The following is a 19,548-nucleotide window of genomic DNA, read 5'->3' as shown; positions in this document are numbered from 1 at the left end:
CTATCACCAAAGACGGGAGTTGCAACTTCACTGTAATGACAGTTGGAGTGTCACTGCACTCCGTGACAAACCTTCCCTGCGCCATTGTGCCTTTTCTACCCTGCCATGAGATTGAGTGCCAGGATAGTGAGTGTGTAAGGAGTTGCTGTGGCATGCCAATGTTTAGTCAAGTACTGTAAGCCATGTCTATGCAGTTTGGTAAATAAAAAGCATGCCTAGCAAGAGTCTGCATATTTCTCTCCTTCCCCCCCATGCCTGTGACAGCAATCAGAGATCCATCAAGATGAGCAATATGCTTCTCCCCCCTTGTAGACAGGCCACAGGGACCCAGTGAAATTCTTTCCCCAGGCCTCCATGTGGTTTTGGGAAAGTTAATGTTGGTGAGAGCCCTCTCCCCTCTCCCAGTTCTTCTATGGCCTTGGCTGGTTGGTGCAGAGTGAAGCCTGGTAAAGAGCCATGCAGAAGTGAGGTATGGGAGAAAAGGGGGGGACTTTTGTTACAATATTTAATCATATAAAGCTTTATGCATGACACATTTGTAGTGCACATAGTGCCACTAATTCGAATGCAGCAGGGAGCCAAATCCCCAGTTAAAGTTAAGTTAATGTTAGGTTTGGTTAGGTTAGGTAATGTTAGGTTTGGTTAGGTTAGGTAATGTAAAGTTAGGCTAGGTTAGAATCCTTAAATGGGGGGGTCTGGTGAGGACAAAGCCCCTGGCTTTGTCCTTAGTAGGTTAATTTAGGTAATGATAGGTTAATGACCTTAAGGGAGAGAGGGTTGAGGAGGGGACTTTGCCCCCCATGGTTAGGTTAGGTAAGGTTAGATTTTTTTTTATGTAGGAAAGGCACTGGCCAAGGGCAACAAAATTGCAATAAAAAAGGAACCACTGAGTTGAAAGTGGTTGTCAAAATTGCAGGATAGTATCTTGGAATCTCCCTCTTGAAAGAGTTAATCATAGAAAGGAGGAAATGCAGAAGCAGGCAGGGAGTTCCAGAATTTACCAGAGAAAGGGAAGAATGACTGAGAATACTGGTTAATTCTTGCATTAAAGAGGTGGACATAATATGGGTGAGAGAAAGAAGAAAGTCTTGTACAGCAAGGCTGCAGGAGAAAGGGAGGTAGGCAGTTACCAAGATCAAAAGAGCAGTTGGCATGAAAATAGCCATAGAAGATAGCAAGAGATGCAACATTTTGGGACCGACCGAGAAAGAGGCTGAAGACAGCCAATTAGAGGAGAGAAGATAATAAGATGAAAAGCTTTTGATTCCACCCTGTCCAAAACAGTGGTATGATTGGAACCCTCATACATGTGAAACATATTCCATACAAGGATGGATAAAGCCCCTGTACAGAGTTAGCAGCTGGGGGTGAGAAAAACTGGCAAAGATGACTCAGAGCTGACTGCCAATGACAGGAAGCAAAGGCCAAAGGGAATAAAAGTAACAGAGGACCACACGTGCACAGCAAGAGAGTATGAAGTGGTTGGAAACAGAAGTAGGCCAGGCAGAGCAGCAGCAGGACAATGCAGATCAGGTTAGTGAGGGCACAACCCAGGAAAAATGTACATAGCCAGGAATTGGCATACATGCTTAGAGACAAGTGCAAAAAAAAAAAAAAAAAAAAAAAAGTAAGGTTAAAAGCAAGTGGAAAATTAAAGAGAAAACTTTGGCTATTTGGAGATAGTATTTTCATGGGAGTAGGAAGGGAAATTCACTTCCTAATTGAGGGATAATATCAGATTATGGACTAGACAGAAAGTGGTGTGGATATTGAAAAAAAAATATACTGATGTTTAAAAAACAGTTTGGCAGGGATGGCAGAAAATGACCAAGTGGTGGTGGAAGGAGGAGGGAACAGTCTGTTAAGGGTAAGTGAGTGGAATACTGAGAGATTCCTAAGCGAGATAATGAAAATATGAAGGGGAGAAGAAAGGAAAGAAGCCTCTCCTCATGTATGTACCCATGAGAAGAGGGCAAGGGAGAGTATTTAATATGAAAATGAAAAATTTAAATAGGAAATGCCTAGAAAACCTAGAAGAATGGAAATACAATGGCCTGCAGTTGTCAGAGAGTATAGACTGGAACAGAGTATTGGCAAGGGATGCAATACACTTCACAAACCTTCCCAAAATGTGGATTGAATGGAATGTTATGGAATGGGCACAAAATAAGGAAATGGCATAGGACACGGCAAACAGGGTTAGGAGAAAACAACTGAGGAAACATAGTAGTAGTGAGAAAGGAGTGCAAGAGACAAGATGAATGACTGAAGCTGAAAGGCGAGGAAGAGAACACCAGGCAAGAAAATGCATGAAGTTTGGATGTGTGAACACAAGAAGATGGGACACTGGAAAATTTCCGGATATGTGTAAAGAACTCAATGAATGGCATTTCTACCTAGTTGAAATGACTGAAACACACTTGAGAGATGATGTGCAAATGGATGGCAGTGAATGTGTGATGATTAGAAAGGAATGGGAAGTTAAGGATAGAGTAGGAGGAAGAGTAATTTTTTCTTCATAGAAAGGAAAGAAACTTCAAGGTAGAAAAGTTGGATGTAGGAAACTGTGCCATGAGCAAAGACATCTTGGCAATGAAGATAGAATGCACAGGTGAGTGCAGAATGTGAGAAAGTTTTGTGGTGATTATGGTGTTCATGATAGTTTTTTTTTTTTTTTTCTTGAGGGTGAATAAGCACAAAAAGAACAGCAGGAAGTATAGAATTTTAAAGAAGATTATAAGAGAGCATGCTGGAGAGAGGGTGATGATTATGGGGGACATGAATGCCACTTGCTCCTTGAAGTTTATGCTATTTAGAAGTGAATAGCTGGTCTTCCAGGCCTTGTAATATTGTCAGCTGAATAAAAGTAATCATATAGGGCTGATTCTTTGCTTTTTTTTTTTTTTCTGATCAAAGGAAAGAGACAGGCAGACACATTGGTTATTCTTGTTTAATGGTTGTTACATTTGAGAAAGAGGCATATAGTAATATGCCATAGCCTGGCTGACATTCTGGGTCAAAATGATACCTGATGTTGGGCAAATATGACTGGTAAAACTTGCTGCATGGTACTGTACATACAGCAGTTGTGAAATGAAATGTCAAAGCATCACTTTGCTGGTATTTTTACATTATTTCCATTATTTCCATGTTTTGGGTGCATTCCATCTCTTAGGTATCCCTATTTATTATCCTATTCTGTCTAGACAGACTGCAAGTATTATAATTAAATATGGTCTATTATTAGCAATCATGAAACAAGGGGAAACTGTTATGCAGGTAGCATGTCTAGCAGCTGTTCAGGTGACAAATTATTCACAAGGGCGAGAGTGAGGTCCCTTGCCCCGCTATTCAGATTTCACCATGTTAAGGGAACATTCTATCCCATGTATCGCTTTTTCAGACCTGTCCTACTTTATCACCTGTGCAAATTTTAGCAGGAATTTGTTGTATCAGTCATGACATCACACTGCATTATGGCATTGTACCAGTACACAATGATATGATGAAAGTTGTGGCCCAAAACAGGAAGGCCATTCAAACACCTTTACCTGCCCTGCCAGAATGTCACATGCTGCTGGAAGGGTTGATTGCCTCAAGCTCATTGTAAGCAAATGTTACTATTCATTTAATTTGAAACAATTCACGCTACATAGTTTTAATAATGGCTTTGACTCATGACTGACTTGTACAATACATGCACATTGGTTTGTTTTCACCTAACATGTTTGCATCACTGCCCGTGAGTGGTTGTCTTTCTCTCCTCCCGCTGCCCTCCCATTTCTCTCGTCACTTCTCGCAAGCCTTTTGAAAGCTTGCAGCCCAGGGTAGTTGTAAGGTTCTGAAGTTCCCAGGAGACCTGTATGAAAGGAATGTGTTGGAAGATGCCTGTTTCCAAGGTGCTTGAGAAGAACTGAAGAAGATGCCTATAATTTTTTTTTAATCTGTATACAAAATTAAAGTTTTGAAATGGGTATCATGTAAGGATGATTGTCACCTGAATATCATCATATCTCAGTATCATAAATTACATGAGATGCATAAAACAAATTTCCCACTCTTTCCTTTGGGTGATGTGAAATATTGAGTGGTTAAATATGTTGGTTGCTAATATAAATTTGACGCTTTTATCTCAGTTAATCATGTTTAACTTAACCTGTTTTAGTCAGAGAGCAGAATTAACCAAAAATGGAATAACATTTTCACATTTCATGGCTACAGATGCATTCATTTTGACTTATTTGTATATAGAAATAGCAGCTTTCCTTTTTTTTTTTTTTTACTACTGAAGCATTTTTCATTATGACCTTGCCCTTGTATTGAGAACTTTCATATAAATAATGTTGACAAAATTAGGATAAATTGGCAAACAAACAGCTACATGAAAAATAGATTTATCTTTTAGTAGGTATCAAAATGATACGTTCAGCAGCATGCTATCTCAACTTTCACCTGGTTCTCTCACCTTGTTGGCTTCCTGGTACCTGAGATTGACAACCTAGGGGCTCAGTGGAAGCCACACTTTGCTGATGTGCCATCCCATCTAATATTATGTGCTATTATTTTATAAATCTTTAACAATTAGCTGGATGATACATCATGTGCAGTGAAAAAAAAATGCACTTTTCATGGTTACAGGTGCATTTATTTTGACCTACCTGCATATAAAGATAGCAACAGCTTTCCATTTTTTTTTTTCATTTTGGTACTGAAGCATTTTTCATTGTGACCTGACCATAACTTAAATTTTGATAGTATATAAGTATTTTTCATTATTCCCTTGTCCCTGTAAAATACAGTTTTCATCTTTTTTTTTTAATAAGCAGAAATAATGCAAAGCTGCATGAGAAGTTCTATTGTCCTTCATTTTATATGTTACTTCATCAGTTACCACAGTTACAGAATTACAGAATTCCTTTTCCTGATCAGTCAAGATCTTCTCGGTGGGGACCAAAATGATAGAAAATACTCTGCAATACATCACATACCAGTTCAACAGATTTTGAAGCCAATGGAAATACATTAGACCATAAGTCTGTTAAAATAAGGCTGTACTTGTTGCCCAAATGACTTTCTTTTAGTAGGCCTATCAAATCTACATCAACCATCTGCCAATGGCCTTCAGTCTTAATAAGTTTCAGAACTGTTGCTACAGTTTTTATGTTTTTATATCTCTGACATCAATCACACTCACCTCACCATTTCACAACATCTTTGTCATGCCTGAAGGAGGATGAAAGACCCATTGTTTGCTGGACCATTTATTTGCAGCATTCAACCTAGGATCATTGACATAATGAACGTTTGATATAAGCTAAAGAATAAACATTATACAAATTGACATTACTACCACAACCAAACCCAAACAAATCAACATCACAGTGTGTACTGAACAACATTATGCAAATTAATATTATCATCACAAACTTAACCCCAATAAATAAACATTACAGTATGTACAGAACAACATTACACAAATCAATATCATCATCACAACCTAACCCTAATAAATCAATATCACAATGTGTACTGAATTTAATCTCCTGTTCTTCGTCGTCAGCTTATTACCCCATCTCTATACAGGGTCACTGTTTTTGATGCCACCCCCAATTCCCTCTGTCACCTGCCATGTTGGTATCTAGTCTCTCCTCTCTCATGTCATCTTGTATGCAATCTTTCCCTCTAATCTTGGGTCTTCCTCTCCTCCTCCTTCCTTCAACTTCCATATTCAAGACTCTCTTCTCATCACTTGCTCCATCCCTTCTCATTAAGTGTCTATACCATCTAAGCCTTGCTTCCTGTGTCTTCTTTGAAATCTCTCCCACCTTCACTGTTCCTCTGATTCTTGTATTGTTGAATATGTCCTCCCTCATCACCCCACACATCCAGTGCAACATCCTCATTTCTGCTACTTCCATCCTCTTCTCATTTACTTTCTTCACTGGTAATGCCTCTGCTTCATATGTCAATGCTGACCTCACCACAGTTTTGTAAATCTTTCCCTTTAATTTCACTGGCATTTTCCTGTCACATAATATCCTGATAATATAATCCATAATATCCCTCCAGGTCCTCCATCCCACTTGGATCTTTCTAGTTACTTCTTTATCCTCATTGCCATCTACTGATATGGTAGATCCCAGATTCTTGAAGGCATCTATTCTCTTTGGCTCCACTCCATGCAGCTTGACATTTTAACTTCTATTCTGCTCTTTCTTTGTACACTTCATATATTCTGTCTTTGTTCTACTTATCTCCATCCCTCTACTCTCTAATGTTAACCTCCATTCATCCAGTCTTTGCTCTATCCCTTGTTTAGACTCACCCACTAAAACATCATCATCTGCATACATCATATCCCACAGTGTCCCCACTTGTATGTCCTTAGTTAGCATGTCCATCACAATGTTGAAGAGGAAGGGACTCAATGCAGAGTCCTGATGTCTGTCCCACTCTTCACCCATGTCTTGACACTCCTATACATTTCCTTCACCTTTTTCCAGCACCTTCCTCTCTCTCAGGCATCTCCACAGCTCCTGCCTTTGTATTCTGTCATAGGCCTTCTCCAGGTCTTCTGTTTTTCTTTGTACTTTTCAACCTTTTGTCTCAATATAAATATCGGGCTTGTTGTTCCTCTTCTGGGCATGAAACCAAACTGACCTCTGGAAACCTCAACCTCCAACCTCAATCTCTTGTCCATTATCCTTTCCCAGATCTTCATCATATATGATAGTAATTTAATTCCCCGATAGTTTACACACTCTTGAACATCCTTCTCCTTGAAGATAGGTACCAACACACTCTCCCTGCACTCATCTGGAATATCTTCCTGCTCCTCTATCTGGAAACATCAACTTCCACAGAAAATCTATTCCTTCATCTCCCATGACCCTCCAAGCCTCCACTGGGATCTTATCTGGCCCAGATGCCTTGTTATTTTCACTTGTTTTTAAGAGTTTTCATGATTTCCTCTCTCTCTACTCCTCTTGTCAGTCCTGGGTATGGTATTCCATCATCATAGTGGTCCCTTGGGTTCTTCTCATTCAGCAAACCATGAAAGTACTCCTTCCATCTCTCTTGTATCTTCCTTTCATCCCTTAGTTTGACTCCATTTGCATCCTTCATCTACTTCACATGATTTACATCATTGTTGTCTTGTTCCTATTTCTTTCTATTCTGTATATCCTTTTCTCTCCCTTGGGTGTTTTCAACTCTTCACGTACTGTATTTGCCAGCGCATTAGATGCACTTTTATTAAAAAAAAACAAAAAAAACTACCTAATAATTACCGTGCATCTAAAATGGCCGCACTACAGATGCCTAGGCCTGTAAGCCTAGGTCTGTAGGTGTGGAGTTGAAGCAGTGGTACACTAAGCACAAATATTTTTACTAATAGTATTACTAACAATAAAATCTCTCTCTCTCTCTCTCTCTCTCTCTCTCTCTCTCTCTCTCTCTCTCTCTGACAGATAAGAGGGAGGGAAGGTGACAGGGAAGGCTTAAGACAAAATAAAAGAGGAAGGGAGAGGAAAGGAAAGAGAGGAGGAAGGGAAATAACCAGGGAAGGAAAGAACATGGGGTAAGGAAGTGGAGGAAGGGTGAAGGAAGAGGATGGGAGGACAAGGAGAAGGTAGAAAGAATAAATATAAGCAGTGAGGAGTGAGTCAAGAATCAGAAGAAATTAGAGGAAGTATTGAGAGATAAGTATTCTCTTTTCCTCTCCCCTACTCCTTTTCATTTTTCCTATATCCGTTCCCTTTGTTTTTTATGCTCCTTCCATCCATTTTCATTCTTATTCAGTCTCATTCTATTTAGCAATCCTCAGGATTGGTACTTTTGTATGGAGTTTGGCATTTTGGTACCTAACACAGTAATAATAACTTATATTACACATTTTTGGTGATGTTCTGTTTCTCCATATAGAGTGCTATTCACATGTTTTACCTTTTCTTTACCTAAGAAGCTGAAAACATTCATAATACCCGTTTCTCTTAATTTCGTTTAGTTTTTTCATATCGGGTATTTTGCATGCATTTAGGCGTTTTGGTACATAATAAGCTCAAAAACACTGAAAATACGCGTTTTTCATAATGTTGTTCTGTTTTTCCATAAAGGATGTTTTGCGTGTGTTTTAGCGTTTTGGTATATAAGAAAAAGACACGTTTCCGATAATGTTTTTATTTATATATTTATTTATTTTATTTTTTAGGATGTTTTCCATGAATAAAGTGCTATTCATTTGTTTTATCATTTTAGTAACTAAGAAGCGGAAAAAAAAAACACTCATTATACACGTTTCTGTTAATATCATTTCGTTTCCCCATATCGTGTAATTTGCATGCGGTTTGGTGCCTAACAAGCTCAATGTCATTCATAATACAAGTTTTTTACACCGTTGGTCTGTTTCTTCATAAAGGGTATTTTGCATATGATGTAGCTTATTCGAATGTAAAAAGCTCAAAAACACCCAAAAGACACGTTTTCAATAATGTCATAATGTGTTTCCATATAGGGTGCTTTCCTTTTTTTTTTTAGCGTTTTGGTGCCTAATACGTTAATCAACACCCAAAAGACATGTTTCTGATAATGTTGTCTCATTCTCCATATCGGGTGGTTTCCTTGCATTTAGACGTTTTGGTACCTAACAAGCTAGAAAACACTCAAACAAACGTTTTTCTTTTTTTTGGTAATACTGTTCTTTTTCTCCAGAATGTGTTTTGTTGGCGTTTAAGCGTTATAATACGTAAAAAGGTCAAAAACGCTGAATAGATACGATTTTGATAACGCATGGTTTTAGCGTGGATTCTCGCGGTTTTTTTTTATATTATTATTATTATTTTTTTTTTTTATGTAGGAGGGACACTGGCCAAGGGCAACAAAAATCCAATAAAAAAAATGCCCACTGATATGCCAGTCCCATAAAAGGGTCCAAAGCTGTACTCAAAAATTGAAGGATAAGTGTCTAGAAACCTCTCTCTTGAAAGAATTCAAGTCATAGGAAAGTGAAAATGCAGAAGCAGGCAGGGAGTTCCAGAGTTTACCAGAGAAAGGGATGAATGATTGGGAATACTGGTTAACTCTTGCATTAGAGAGGTGGACAGAATAGGGGTGAGAGAGAGAAGAAAGTCTTGTGCAGCGAGGCCGCGGGAGGAGGGGAGGCATGCAGTTAGCAACATCAGAAGAGCAGTTAGCATGAAAATAGCGGTAGAAGACAGCTAGAGATGCAACATACGAGTAGCGGCGATGAGAGAGAGAGGCTGAAGACAGACAGTTAGAGGAGAGGAGTTGATGAGACGAAAAGCTTTTGATTTCACCCTGTTTAGAAGAGCAGTATGAGTGGAACCCCCCCAGACATGTGAAGCATACTCCATACATGGACGGATAAAGCCCTTGTACAGAGTTAGCAGCTGGGAGGTGAGAAAAACTGGCGGAGACGTCTCTGAATACCTAACTTCATAGAAGCTGTTTTAGCTAGAGATGAGATGTGAAGTTTCCAGTTCAGATTATAAGTAAAGGTCAGACCGAGGATGTTCAGTGTAGAAGAGCGTGTCAGTTGAGTGTCATTGAAGAAGAGGGGATAGTTGTCTGGAAGGTTGTGTTGAGTTGATAGATGGAAGAATTGAGTTTTTGAGGCATTAAACAATACCAAGTTTGCTCTGCCCCAATCAGAAATTTTAGAAAGATCAGAAGTCAAGCGTTCTGTGGCTTCCCTGCGTGAAATGTTTACTTCCTGAAGGGTTGGACGTCTATGAAAAGACGTGGAAAAGTGCAGGGTGGTATCATCAGCGTAGGAGTGGATAGGACAAGAAGTTTGGTTTAGAAGATCATTAATGAATAATAAGAAGAGAGTGGGTGACGGGACAGAACCCTGAGGAACACCACTGTTAATAGATTTAGGAGAAGAACAGTGACCATCTACCACAGCAGGAATAGAATGGTCAGAAAGGAAACTTGAGATGAAGTTCAAGAGAGAAGGATAGAAGCCGTAGGAGGGTAGTTTGCAAATCAGAGCTTTGTGCCAGACTCTATCAAAAGCTTTTGATATGTCCAAGGCAACAGCAAAAGTTTCACCAAAATCTCTAAAAGAGATTTTAGAAGGAAAACCAGAAGATCACCAGTAGAGTGGCCTTGACGGAACCCATACTGGCGATCAGATAGAAGGTTGTGAAGTGATAGATGTTTAAGAATCTTCCTGTTGAGGATAGATTAAAAAAACTTTAGATGGGCAGGAAATTAAAGCAATAGGACGGTAGTTTGAGAGATTAGAACGGTCACCCTTTTTTAGGAACAGGCTGAATGTAGGCAAACTTCCAGCAAGAAGGAAAGGTAGATGTTGACAGACAGAGCTGAAAGAGTTTGACTAGGCAAGGTGCAAGCACGGAGGCACATTTTCGGAGAACAATAGGAGGGACCCCATCAGGTCCATAAGCCTTCCAAGGGTTTAGGCCGGCAAGGGGATGGAAAAACATAATTGCATGCGAAGAATTTTAATAGATAGCATGAAGTAGTCAGAGGGTAGAGGAGAGGGAGGAACAAACCCAGAATCGTCCAAGGTAGAGTTTTTAGCAAATGTTTGAGCAAAGAGTTCAGCTTTAGAAATAAATGTGATATCAGTGGTGCCATCTGGTTGAAATAAAGGAGGGAAAGAAGAAGAAGCAAAGTTATTGAAGATATTTTTGGCTAGATGCCAGAAGTCACGAGAGGAGTTAGATCTTGAAAGGTTTTGTCACTTTCTGTTAATGAAGGAGTTTTTGTCTAGTTAGAGAACAGAATTGGCATGAGATTCTGGTGATGGAAGGCTTAAGTACTTTTTGTAGGCCACCTCTCTATCATGTATAGCACGAGAACAAGCTGTGTTAAAACAAGGTTTGGAAGGTTTAGGTCGAGAAAAAGAGTGAGGAATGTATGCCTCCATGCCAGACACTATCACCTCTGTTATGCGCTCAGCACACAAAGACGGGTCTCTGACAAAGAAGCAGTAGTCATTCCAAGGAAAATCAACAAAATACCTCCTCAGGTCCCCCCAACTAGCAGAGGCAAAACGCCAGAGGCCCCTTTCGATTAGGGGGATCCTGAGGAGGGATTGGAGTGATAGGACAAGATACAGATATGAGATTGTGATCGGAGGAGCCCAATGGAGAAGAAAGGGTGACAGCATAAGCAGAAGGATTAGAGGGCAGGAAAAGGTCAAGAATGTAGGGCGTATCTCCAAGACGGTTAGGAATACGAGTAGGGTGTTGCACCAATTGCTCTAGGTCGTGGAGGATAGCAAAGTTGAAGACTAGTTCACCAGGATGGTGAAGAGGAGAGGAAAGCCAAAGCTGGTGATGAACATTGAAGTCTCCAAGAATGGAAATCTCTGCAAAAGGAAAGAGGGTCAGAATGTGCTCCACTTTGGAAGTTAAGTCGTCAAAGAATTTCTTATAGTCAAAGGAATTAGGTGAGAGGTATAAAGCACAGATAAATTTAGTTTGAGAGTGACTCTGTAGTCGTAGCCAGATGGTGGAAAACTCAGAAAATTCAAGAGCGTGGGCACGAGAGCAGGTTAAGTCATTGCGCACATAAACGCAACATCCAGCTTTGGATGGAGAATGAGGATAAAGTAGGAGGGAACAGAAAAGGGGCTACTGTCAGTTGCCTCAGACACCTGAGTTTCAGTGAGGAAAAGAAGATGAGGTTTAAAAGAGGAGAGGTGGTGTTCTACAGATTGAAAATTAGATCTTAGACCGCGAATGTTGCAGAAGTTAATGAAGAAAAAGTTGAGGGGGGTGTCAAAACACTTAGGTCGTCGACAGAAAGGCAGTGCGACCTGGGGACATTTATGGTCCCCTCCCCAGATGGGGACTCCGAGGCTGGTGTAGGAGTCGCCATGATTGATAATTTTGAAAATTTTGAGTGAAGGGTGTGTGTGTTATTAGGTACTTGTAGTTTTGTGTGGAGAAGAGTTGTCTTTAGAGGGCAGGCTCTGACCGCCCCCTTGTGTTGTGAGACACAAAGGGAAGCGTTCAGTGAGGTCACAGCTGGGTTTAATGATAAGTTCACAGCACCCCCTGAACAGTGCTTTAGACCTCACTGGGAGTAATTATCGTTTCGGTTGGGGGAGGTTGCTAAGGAAATACTTGAATTTTATTATATTTTGCCATATTTCTGAGTAAAACCCACTGTTCCACTGTTTAAAATAAATAAAACATTTATAGAAAAGACATGTGATGGAGATGTATTGATTATAATCAATTTATTTCTTTTATAATCCAAAAAAAAGAACTATTTGTTGGATCTAAGAAGGAATAAATATATATTTTTATTTTTCGTATATAAATCCAATAAATATTAGTTAACGCTAAAAATATTTCGTTCTTTGATAATATACTTCGAGAAAGAACTGTAGAAATTCATAGGAAGTAAAAAAAAAAAAAAGAAAAAAAAGAGGCAAAAAAAAAAAAAAATGATCGTACGTCACGCGTCTCTTGAAACCGTAGAATTTCATAACGGAACACCTCTGTGTATAAGGGAAAGATTTTTTTATATTTTTTTTTTATCAAAATGTTGCATATAGCTGAAGCGAAAAAAAAAAAAAGAACACTGTTCGACAACCCCCATTGAGTGTTTACGTTTTAGGAATGTCTTAGGTACAAAAACTCCAAAATGCATTTAAAACACACTATATGGGGTTACGAGACAATATTATCAGAAACGTCTCATCTCGGTGTTTATGACCTTTTTAGGCACCAAAACGTAAAAAAAAAAAAAAAAAATCAGAGAAAACACCTTGTATAAAAAAACAAAACAGCATTATCGAAAACGTGTCTTTTCAGTGTTTTGAGCTTTTTTTTTTTTTTTTATGTAGGAAGGATACTGGCCAAGGGCAACAAAAATCTAATAAAAAAAAATGCCCACTGAAATGCCAGTCCCATAAAAGGGTCAAAGCAGTGGTCAAAAATTGGTGGATAAGTGTCTTGAAACCTCCCTCTTGAAGGAATTCAAGTCATAGGAAGGTGGAAATACAGAAGAAGGCAGGGAGTTCCAGAGTTTACCAGAGAAAGGGATGAATGATTGAGAATACTGGTTAACTCTTGCGTTAGAGAGGTGGACAGAATAGGGGTGAGAGAAAGAAGAAAGTCTTGTGCAGCGAGGTCGCGGAAGGAGGGGAGGCATGCAGTTAGCAAGATCAGAAGAGCAGTTAGCATGAAAATAGCGGTAGAAGACAGCTCTCCTAGATACTAGGAGAGGAGTTGATGAGACGAAAAGCTTTTGATTCCACCCTGTCTAGAAGAGCAGTATGAGTGGAACCCCCCCAGACATGTGAAGCATACTTCATGCTACATGCTAAACCGCTTAAAAAAAATGCAAAACACCCTTTATGGACAAACATAAGATTATAAAAAACGTGTATTTTATTATTATTATTATTATTATTATTATTATTATTATTATTATTATTATTACTATTATTATTATTATTATTTCTTTTTATCTTGTTAGGTACCAAAACGCTACAAATGCATGCAAAATACCCAATATAGGAAATGAAACGATATTAACAGAAACTTGTATTATGAGTGTTCTTCACCTACTTAGGTACAAAAACACTAAAACACATGAATAGCACTCTTATTTCTTTTTATCTTGTTAGGTACCAAAACGCTACAAATGCATGCAAAATACCCAATATAGGAAATGAAACGATATTAACAGAAACTTGTATTATGAGTGTTCTTCACCTACTTAGGTACAAAAACACTAAAACACATGAATAGCACTCTATATGGAGAAACTAAACATAATTATCAAAAAACGTGTATTATGAGTGATTATCACCACCACATCAAAACGCCAAAATACATACAAAGCACCCTATAAGACGAATCAAAACAACATTGATAAAAACGTATAATATGACTGTTTTTGAGATTCATATGTACTTTAAGGTTAAAGTGTATGTAAAGCACCGATTTGGATAAAGTAAAAAGAAAAGAAAAAAAAAATAAACGTGACTTTTGGGTGTTTTCAACTTCTTACGTTCCAAAACGCTAAAAAAGCGTGGAAAACCCCCTATATCTATCATGTCTTTTGAATGTTTTTTGAGCTTCTTACTTACCAAAACGCTAAAACGCTTACAAAACACCCTTTCTGGAGAAACAGAACATTACCTAAACCGTGTGTGTTGAGTGTTTTTGAGCTTTATAGGTACCAAAACGCCAAATGTATGCAAAGCACACAACATAGGGTAACGAGACGACATCACCCGAAACGTATCATTTGGGTGTTTATGAGTATATTAGGCACCAAAACCCTAAAAAAAAAACAAAAAAAACATGGAAAACAGCTTATGTGGGGAAACAAAACATTATCGTTAACGTGTGTTTTGAGTGTTTTGGAGCTTCTTATGTACGAAAACGCTAAAACACATGCAAAAATACCCTTTATGGAGAAAATGAATAACATTAATAAAAAAACGTTTATTTTGAGTGTCTTGAGCTTGTTAGGTGCCAATACCCTAAAAATTCATGCAAAATACCTAATATGGGAAACATGTAATATGAGTGTTTTAATCTTAGGTACCAAAATGCTAAAACACATGAATAGCACTTTATATTAAGAAAGAGAATATCGTTACCAAAAACCTGTATTATGAATTATTACCACTGTATTAGGGACGAAAACACCAAAATGCATACATAGCACCCTGAAAGAAGAATCAGAACAGTATTGATAAAAACGGGAAATATGAATGTTTTCCATCTTGTTAGGTACCAAACACTAAAGTCCACGCAAACCACCCTATTTGGGAAAAGAAAGCAATATTACGAAAAACGAGTCTTTAGAGTGCATTTTAGCTTCTTACGTACCAAAACGCAAAAACAAAAAAAAACAAAAAAAACAGAAAACACGCTGTATTGGAAAGCAAAACAATTTTATCAAAATCATGTCTTTTGAGTGTTACGAGCTTATGTGCCAAAACGCTAAAACACTTACAAAACACTCTTTCTGGAGAAACTAAACAACATTACCAAGACGTTTGTTTCGAGTGTTATCGAGCTTGTTACGTACCAGAATGTCAAAATGCATGCAAAGCATCTGATGTGGGGTAACGAGACTACATTACCAGAAACGTGTCATTTGGATGCTGATGAGCGTATTTGGCACTAAAACGCTAGAAATCATAGAAAACACCTTATTTGAGAAAACAAAACAACATTATCGAAAACGTGTCGTTTAATCGATTTTGAGCTTCTTACGTACCAAAACACCAAAATGTATGCAATACTCTCTTTAAAATGCATGCAATACACTCGTTTGAAAAAAAAAAAAGCATTTTGAGTGTGTTTGAGCTTTTTACGTACCAGAACGCTAAAAAAAAATGCATGCAAAATTGGAAACAAAATGATATTAACAGAAACGTGTAGTATGATTATTTTTTCCGTTTTTTTTTTTTTTGTGTTAGCAAAACGCTAAAACACATAAATAGCATTCTGTATGGAGTGATAGAATATCATTACCAAAAACCTGTATTATAAAATAATGATTACCACCATGTTAAGGACGAAAACTCCAAAATGTATACAAAGAAACCAATAGGAAGAAACAGAAGAAATATTTCTAAAAACTGGTAATATGAGTGTTTTTGATCTATTTACTCACCAAAACAATAAAATGCATGAAAAGCACCATATTTGGGAAAAGAAAGCAACATTACCAAAAATGTGTCTTTTGAGTGTTTTTCAACTTCTTACATACCAAAAGGCTAAAAATCATGGAATATTGGAAAACAAAACAACTTATGAAAAATCATGTTTGAACTTCTTACGCACTAAAACGCTAAAACCCTTACAAAATTCCCTTTCTGGAAAAAGCAGAACTATATCACCAAAAAACATGTGTTTTGAGTGTTTTTGAGCTTATTTGGTTCCAAAACGTCGAAATGCACGAAAACTATCTGATATTGGGGACCGAGACAACATTACCAGAAACATGTCATTTAGTGTTTTATGAGCATATTAGGCACCAAAACTCTAAAAAGCATTGAAAACTCACAACAGGAAAATCAAAACATTGTTTTCGAAAACGAGTCTTTTTTAGTGCTTTTCAGCTTCTTACATACCAAAACACTAAAATACATGCAAATACATATTTTTGAAAAAAAAGAACATTACTAAACACATGTATTTAGAGTGTTTTAGTGTTTGTTAGGTACCAAAACGCCAAAAAACATGCAAAGTACCCGATATGGGGAAATGAAGCAATGTTAAAAGAAACTTGTAATTTGAGTGTTTATTAGGTACCAAAACGCTAAACCATGTGAAGAGCATTATGTACGGAGAAACAGAAGAACATTACCAAAAGTGTTAATTACGAATGATTATCATCATGTTATGTACCAGAAACGCCAAAATAAATGCAAAGTACCCTATATGAAGAAACACAACAATATTTCTAAGTACGTGTATTACAAGTGTTATTGAGCTTGTTACCAAAATTGTGTCTTTTGAGTTTTATTTCAACTTCATACATACCGAAACGCTTAAACGCATGGAAAACACGCTATATTGGAAAACAAAACAACTTTACCAAAATTGTATTTTGATACGATGAGGGGGGGAGGGTTGTAGAATCGGGAATCCTATGTTAAATTGCTTCTGTTTATCTTGAATCTCCTCCTTCATTTATTTACCAACTACTTTCATTCATTCATTTTCATTCATTCATTAATTTTGATCAGGAAGGACAGGAGATCAATGTTTGTCATCTTTTTTTTTTTTTTTGTACAGTGAAATAAATATTTTTTGTTCGATGAAACTGTAAAAAAAAATATTTTGACATTCAAATATTTGTAAAATTCAAAATGAAATGCAAAATTTGATTTCGATACCAGACGTTATTCATCTCTCATATTTTCATAAGATGCAGTAGGCCATATATGTGTGACAGGAATAACAATGGAGGAAATAATTTTTACATACCAAATCCGCTATTTTGAGATACCAAGCAATAAAGTTGAAGGAGTAGGTGTAATTTACCTATTGCAGGTAGAGACTTGAAATCTACAGGATATAAACAAACATATTTTCCTTTAGTTACTCTGGTTTTGTACATGGGCCTAAAGCGATTCATGATGTGTGGGAGGAGAAGTGATAATATTTTGCCATATTTCTAAATAAATACGAATGTTTAAAGGTTTAAAATAAAATTAAAAAAAATAATAATGCAAAGGGTAACTGATGCAGAAATGATTATATATTTTTATTTTTCGTATGAAATTCAAGAAATATAAGTTTACAATAATTTTTTTTTCGTTCTTTAATGTTTTACAAGGAGAGAGAAATGTAAATATTTATAAGAGACGTAAGAAAAAAACAGGTATATAAAAAAAATGGATAAATTAAAAATAAAAAAAACAGCTCATACATGTCTTCCGACGTGTGAACCATAAATGTCATGACGGGATATCTTATTGCATAAGAGAAAGCAAAACAACAATCAAAATCGTACCCTTTAAGTATTTTTGAGTTTCTTACGTACCAAAACACTAAAATGCATACAAAACACGGTTTCAGGAGAAACAACTTTACCAAAAAATGTGTTTCGAGTGTTTTTTGATCTTGTTAGGTATTAAAACACCAAAATGTAGGCAAAGCACCCTATATGGGTATATGTATGTATCAGATACATTTTGCATGTATCTGATGCAGATACATGCAAAATGTATCTACATCAGTTATCTTTTGCATTAATATTTTCCCCCTGTTTCTTTAGCGTTTTGATACCATACAAGCTCAAAAACACTCACATTATATGTTTTTACATGTAATGTGTTTTTGATAGAGTGTTTTCCATGCTTTTTTGGCGTTTTATTGCCTAATACGCTCATCAACACCCAAATGACATATTTCTGGTAGTGTAATCTCCTTATCCCATATTGGGTGCTTTGCATGCATTTTCATGTTCTGGTACATAACAAGTTTGAAAACACTCAAAGCACACGTTTTTGGTAATGTTGTTCAGTTTCACCAGAAAGAGTGTTTTGTAAGCGTTTTAGCGTTTGGAAGTAACACTCACAAGACACAATTTTGATAAAGTTGTTTTGGTTTCCAAAATAGCATGTTTTTTTTTTTTTTTGGTGTTGTTTTCTTTTCCCAAATAGGGTGCTTTGCATGGACCTTTGCGCTTTGGTGCCTAACAAGCTCAAAACATGTTTTTAGCAATGTTGTTCTGATTCTTCTTATAGGGTGCTTTATATGTATTTTTGGCGTTTTCGTCCCTAATATGATGGTAATCACTCATAATATAGGTTTTAGGTAATGATGTTCTATTCCTCCATATACGGTGGTATTCATTCAGCTCAAAAAAAACTCAAAAGACACGTTTCAATTTTTTTTTCTTTTTCATATAAGGAGTTTTTCATGCTTTTTTGCGTTTTATCGTTTTGGTATGTAGGAAGCTGATAAAGAATAAAAACAAAACGATTGACTGATCGATTTATTTTATTTAATTTTTTCTGTTTTCCAATATACATTATTTTCTGTTTTTTTTTCTTTTTTTTTTTAGCGTTTTAGTACGCAAGAAGTTGAAAACACTTAAAAGACGCGCTTTTGGTACCTAATGTTTTCTTTTCCCAAATCGGGTGATTTCCTTGCACTTTTGTGATTAAGTACCCAACAAGCTCAAAAACACTGATATTAAACGTTTTTAGCAATGTTGTTCTGATTTTTCTTATTGGGTGTTTTGTATGCATTTTGGCGTTTTAATACCCATTATTGGTAATCTTCTTTTTCTCAATATAGAATGGTATCCATTTGTTTTAGTGTTTTGGTACCTAAGAAGCTGAAAAACACACACAATATACCTTTTTGTTATTATCGTTCCGTTTCCTCATATCATGTACCTTGAATTCACTTTAGCGTTTTGGTACCTTACAAGTTAAAAAAAAACACTCATATCACACTTCTTTAGCAATGTTGTGTTGTTTCTTCTTATATGGTGCCAAAAAGCTATTCAGGGATGTCTCTTGGCTTATGAAATTTAATGACGGAACACCTCATTGCATAAGGGAATGAAACTTTTCTTTTTATGAAAATAATGCACATACCGAAAGAAGCGGGAAAAATAAGCAGATTAATATAAAAGAAAAAAGAAAATGTATATTTACGTTAATCTCATACAACCACCTCCTCCTTGAATTTTTTTGACCTTCTTACATACAAAAACCCTAAAACGCATTCAGGACACACTTTCTGGAGAAACCGAATAACATTACAAAAAAAAAAAAAAAAAAAAACGTGTGTTTTGAATGCTTTTGAGCTTTTTAGGTATCAAAACGCCAAAATGCATGCAAAGCACACCATATGGAGTAACGAAACGACATTACCAGAAATGTGTCATTTCGGTGTTTATGAGCTTATTAGACGCCAAAACGCTAAAAAGCATTCAAAACAATCTGTACGAAAAAAAAAAAAAAACACATTATCGAAAACGTGATTTCTGAGTGTTTTTGAGCTTCTTACGTACCAAAAGGCTAAAACATATGCAGAAAAAAAAGAAAACCCTTCA

Source organism: Scylla paramamosain, chromosome 15, assembly GCF_035594125.1.
Source record: "Scylla paramamosain isolate STU-SP2022 chromosome 15, ASM3559412v1, whole genome shotgun sequence".
NCBI lineage: Eukaryota > Metazoa > Arthropoda > Malacostraca > Decapoda > Portunidae > Scylla > Scylla paramamosain.
Note: the sequence above shows the minus strand (reverse complement) of the source record.